The sequence below is a fragment of the Elephantulus edwardii genome, unplaced genomic scaffold (assembly GCF_000299155.1).
Source record: "Elephantulus edwardii isolate Elephantulus edwardi_28Jun2011 unplaced genomic scaffold, EleEdw1.0 scaffold00349, whole genome shotgun sequence".
NCBI lineage: Eukaryota > Metazoa > Chordata > Mammalia > Macroscelidea > Macroscelididae > Elephantulus > Elephantulus edwardii.
In genome coordinates this window covers 854,818-861,064 of record NW_006400099.1, presented here as the reverse complement: position 1 = coordinate 861,064, position 6,247 = coordinate 854,818, and the positions used below count along the sequence as shown (strand labels likewise).

General features: G+C 37.7%; 1 protein-coding gene across 1 annotated transcript in view; it reads left to right on the top strand.

Moving 5' to 3' along the window:
- ARHGEF9 (Cdc42 guanine nucleotide exchange factor (GEF) 9) overlaps positions 1-6,247 on the top strand; it is a 693,374-nt gene that overhangs the window by 377,282 nt on the left and 309,845 nt on the right. The window lies entirely within an intron of this gene.

Here is a 6,247-nt window from a genome sequence, read left to right as displayed (position 1 = left end):
ATTGCTGGGGCCTTATTTTTTGTTATTTCCTTCAAAGCAGCTTGAACTTCTTCCTTCATCACCATAGGCTCTTGCTCATATGTTGTTTCATGAAATCCTTCTGTGTCTGCCGATTCCTTTAGATACAGTGACTCAGTGTATTCTTTCCATCTTCTTTTAATAGTTCCTGGATCATTTAATATTCTGCCTAAAGCATCCTTGATTATAGCAACTCAAGGTTTGAATTTGTTCTTCATTTCCTTGAGCTTAAGAAATGCTGAGTGAGTTCGGTCCTTTTAATCTGTGGTGCTGGAGAAGAGTATTGAGGTTACCATGGACTTCAAGGAAAAGAAACAGATTCATCCTGGAGTGGTTTAAACTGGGCTGGCAAGGATTCTGAGGCTTCGTCTAACATACTTTGGACATGTTGTAAGGAGGGACCGGTCTTTGGAGAGAGACATCTTGCTTGGGAGGATGGAGGGACAGCGCAGGAGAGGAAGGCCCTTTGTGAGGCGGATTGATTCAGTGACTGGGGTAATTGGGATGGGTGTGTTGGAGACGGTGCACTTTGCACAAGACAGAGCAGAGTTTAGGGCTGTTGTACATAAGGTCGCTATGAGTCACAAGTGATTCGACGGCACATAACAATAACAACATACTCTAATAAATTTGAAAACCTAGAGGAAATGGACAGATTCCTTGAAACTCATGCCCTAAGCAGACTGACACAGTCAGATATAAAACACTTGAACAAACCCATGAAAAAAGAAGAAACTGAGCAGGTTATTAAAAACTACCCCCCCAACCCCCCAAAAAAGCCCTGGAGCAGATTTTTACCAAACATTTAGAGATCTATCACCAATTCTTAAATTATTTCAAAATATAAAAAAAGAAAAAACACTCCCAGAGACTGTCCACGAGGCAAGCAAAACCCTAATACCAAAACTTGGTGAAGATATTACAAAAAAAGAAAACTACAGACCAATATCTCTCGTGAGCATAGACACAAACATCCTTAACAAAATCCTAGCCAATAAAACCCAAAAGCACATAAAAACTAATTAATGACTACCAATTATGATTCATAAGTGGTATGTAAGGATAGATCAACATAAGAAAAACAAACAACATTAACAAATCAAATAACAAGAACCATATGATCCTAGCAATTGATGCAGAAAAGACATTTAATAAAAATCCAACACCCTTTCTTGATTAAGCCACTCAGCAAAATTGGAATAGAAGGGAATTTCTTCAACATAGAGAAAAGTTTATATGCAAACCCAAGACTAATTATCGTTCTTAATGGAGAAAGACTAAAAGCATTTTCCTTGCCAACAGGGATCAGACAAGGATACTCACTATCATCACTTCTATTCAACACTGTATTAAAGTACTTACTAGGGAAATATAACAAGAGAAGGAAATAAAAGGCATCCAGATCAGCAAAGAGACAGTTAGGTTAATGATAGTGTACACAGAAAACAAAATGGAATCAACAGAAAACTGTGGAGTTATTAGACCAGTTTAGTAGGGTTGCAGGATACAAGATCAATATTAAAAATTCAGTGGGATGCCTCTACAGTAATAAAAACAAACAAACCAAATACAGAGAAGGAAACTAAGAAAGCAATACCACTTTCAATAGCCAACCACAAACTGAGATATTTGGGAATGAACTTAACTAGAGACACAAAAACTTGTACCAAAAAAACGAAAGAAAGTTTCTGCAAGACACAATAAAAGACTTAAATTTTTTAAAATGTGCTCTATTCATAGATAGGAAGGATTAATATTGTAAAAAGACAGTCCTACCAAAAGCATTTCAATGTTCAATGCAATCCCAATACAGATACTCATCTTTCAAATATATTGAAATGGAAATTATCTAGTTAATTGGAGAGGATAAACTGAGGGTAGACCAAGAATAAGCAAAACACTTCTGATAAAAATTAAGTGGGAGGTATAGTATTCCCTGACCTCAAAAACTACCATACAGTATTAGTAACCAAAACAGCATAGCACTGGCACATAGAACAATGGAACAGAATAGAGAACCCAGAAATGGACCCATCTATCTATAGTCAACTGATATTCAACAAGGAAATACAACCTTTCAAATGGGGAAATGACAACCTATTCAACAAATGGTGCTGGCAAAACTGGACTGCTACCTGCAGAAAGCAGAAACAGGATCCACATTTCACACCATACACAACAATCAACTCAAGGTGGATCAAAGACCTGGGAATAAAGCCTCAAATCATAAAATTCATAAGACACAAACAAGGAAGGATCAAGTTAAAAGGCCTAGTCTACAGTATAAAGAGACTGCCAAGTACAGCCAGAAATGCAAAATCTGGAGAGGATAAATTTGATTAATTTAAAGATTAAATCTTTGTGCTCATCAAAACTTTTTCCCAACAGGGTGAAAAGAAACCCTACTGACTGGGAACAAACATTTGGCAATACCATTTTGGACACAGGTCACATAACAAAACTTTACCGAATGCTCCTGGGCCTCCAGAAGAGAAAAACTGATTACCCAATTACAAAATGGGCAAAAGACGTGGAAAGACTTTTCATAGAGCAAGGCATTCATGTGGGTACATGCAATAAGGGAGATGCAAATCAAAACCACAATGAGATAGCATCTCACCCCACTATCAGTGTCAAAGTTTCATAGGGCACCAATCAATAAATGTTGGAGTGGGTGTGGAAAGGGGAGAACTCTCATACACTGTTGGTGAGTTGTAGATACAAACAGTATTTGTACAACAATGTTCATAGCACAGTCATATACCATTGCAAGAACATGTCCAATCACAACTGAATGGATTGAGAAATTGCAGTACCATCCCACAATGGAATATTATGCAGCACTCAGGAGCAACAGTTTTGAAAACTCCTGTGTAACTTGGGAGAGGTTGGAGAGCATTATGCTGGGCTTACTAATTCAGTCTCATCAGGACAATAATACATAAGGTAATTGTTGTAAAAAAAATAGGATAATAAAACATACAGGAACTCAAGTGGGGGGAATGAAGTGGTGAACATAGGTAGAGTGAAAACTTCAGGGCTGCATAGTTTCTTGGGTGGAGGGAGAGGGGGGAAGAAAATGGGAACGATCTGGGTGGAAAGAGAGCATAATGATGGGCAAGGTCCAATGGTGTTTGAGTTTACAAAACAATTTATGAGAATGATTGTATGAAACAAAATGTGAATGAAGAATAGTATGAAACACAATGTATAAAAACTTTGTAAGCAAACTAATTAAAAATAATTTTAAAAGAAGAAATTCTCAAAGATGAAAGATGAGTAAAATTCTGTCACTAAGAGCTAATATGTATTATTATTGTTCTGAAATAAAGATGAAAGATGTTGTTTCCCTAGTCGAATGAAAATGAAAAAAGGAAGTACCCTTTCTAACTCATGGGAGGTGGGGAAGCTAAAAAAATTATGCTGATCATATTAATTCTAAAACATCTTTACATTTCTTTGTTTCTGGTTCATATAGGAGCCAAGCATAATGTCATTCTTTAGGGGCTGATTTCTCCTGATAACTTGTCCAAAGTATGTGAGATGAAATCTTACTGCTTTCACTTCTAAGACACTTAGGGCTCCAAGAAAAATTTGTTTGTTCTACTGAAAATTATCCAAAAATGACTGCAACAGCACATCAACAGAGAACTGCCAGAGGTGCAGGCTGGGTTTAGAAGAGGCCATGGTATTAGGGATATTGTATCTATGTTAGATGTATAATGGCTGAAAACAGAGAGTACAGTAGAATGTCTATATGTGTTTCATTGACTATGCAAAAGTATTTGACTGTGTAGATCACAGCAAACTGTAGCTAACTCTGAGAAGAATGGGAATCACAGAAGAGCCCATAGTCTGGGAAATATTATTGCTGATGTCATATGGATCATGACTGAGAACACTCAATACCAGAAAGATGCTTATTTGTGTTTATAGACTATTTATAGACTATTCAAGGGCATGTCTAACCATGTCTAACATTAGGAACAATGGGATCCCAGAATACTTAAATGTGCTCATGCAAAACCTATACATAAACCAAAATTCAATTGTCCAAAGAAACTAGGGAACACTATTAGACTAAAAATCAGGAAAGATGTGCATCAAAGTTGTATCCTTCATCCCTAACTGATTCAATCTCTATGCTTATAAAATCACTTGATAAGCTAGACTATAGGAAGAGGATTGCTGTTCAACAACTTTTGTTATGCAGATGACACAACCTTGATTGAAGAAAATGAAGAAAATCAGACTACAACTTCAGGGAGCTCTGGTGGCCTAGTGGTAAGAAGCTGCACTGCAGTCCAGAAGGCATATGGTTTGAATCTACCAGCTTCTCCAGGGAAGAAAGATGGGCAATCTCTTCCCATCCAATTAACTGCCTCTGAAAACTCATCGGAGGGTCAGCTATGGATCGGTTCCAACTCGATGGTACACAACAACAACAATAACAACAACAGGCTTCAATGTGGATTACACCTCAACATCAAGACAACAAAACTCTTCTACACTGGACTAGTAGGAAAATGTAGATGAAGAAAAGATTAAAATTGTCAAGAATTTAATTTTATCTGAAACCAGGATCAAAACATGTGGTAGTAGAACTTTGTAAGCAAAAATGGTGAAATTTTGTCTCACATATTTTTGTCATGTTATAAGGAGAAACCAGCCATCAGAAAAAGAAATGACGGTCAGTGAAATATAGGAAGACTTCAATGAGATGGATTGATACAGTTACTGTAACAATGAACTCAAGCATATCAGAAATTATGACGATAGCACAGGATAGGGTAAAGTTCCATTCTGTTTGTGCATGAGATTGCTGTCATAGTCAACTTGACAGCACCTAATAATAACACTTGGGATAAAGGGCTACCCTAGTCCACAGTCTGCTATTTTGCATGCTAAGAGTAGTTTGGATTGGATGGCAGTTAGATGTTGATACAAGCTCAGAGGCCTACTCAAATAGGTTTTCAAATAGGTAGATCTGAACTACAAGCAGACAGAGTGACCTCTGTGAATAAAGATTTCATATAAACTGGAGAATAATATGGAACATTAGTAGTAAAGTGGATAATTCTACTGCCTTTGCTTACATGCTTCCTCTGCTCCTTTCCTTGTCCTAATAAGAAGGAAAATTGTATAGAAGAGGGAAACTAGACAGAAAGCATATAGAGCCAGAAAATATTGGTACTGCCACTCTAAATCAGAAGACTAGATGCCAGCCTCAGCTCAGTATTATTCCCTGGCCTCTGAAAAGTGTGCAGACTTCACAGCACCTATTCTGCTCTTCTGTAACTCATTCCTCAAGCCAGAGGAGCAGGTTAGAGATGGAAGCAGTTTACCACTAGTTGGAAAGAAAAAAAAATGCATTTCTATAAATTCTATTCTGATTCATGGTGACCTCATATGTTGTAGAGAAGAATGACACTTCATAGGATTTTCAAGGATGTGACCTTTCAGAAGTAAATTTCCATGCCTTTCTTCTGAGGTCATTTTGGTGGCTTCTCACCACCAGCATTTCAGTTAGTAGTTCAGCATGTTACCATACGCACCAAAAATGGCAAATACAGACAGCATAGTACAGTGACAGTGATAAATTTATTACTGGCTGGTGGCTGATATCAGACAAATGTAATGAGAATTATTATGACAGTGGTGTTCAACAGAACATTCTACAAGATTGTGAAAGTTATAGTCTGTATAATTCTTGTTATGTGCCATCAAGTTGACCATGGCTCATAGACTGTGAACCCTGCCTTATCCTGAACCATCCTCATTGTCTTTGGAACACCTAACCCATTGCCACAGGCACTGTGTCAATCCATCTCATCCAGATTCTTCCTCTTCTGTGCTGACTCTCTACACTTTCAAGCATGATGTCATTCTCCAAGGACTGATTCCTCCTGACAACATGCGTGAAGTATGTGACATGGAGCTTCAAAATCCTTGCCTCTAAAGAGCAAAATGGTTTCACCATCTCCAGGAAAGACTTGTTTGTTCTCTTGTCAACCCATGATATGTTCAATACTCTTCTCCAGCATCACAATCCAAAATCATCAGTTGTTCTTCTATCATGTTTAGTTATTCATTGTCTATCTCTCAGTTCTTCTCATCTCCTGGTGGAGGGTGGAGCTGGGAAGTAAGTGGGTAATGGCACTGGGCTAAGGGTGGGGTCAACACTTTAACTAACACTTATCCCCACAATAAGGGATTTATCTTTAACTGC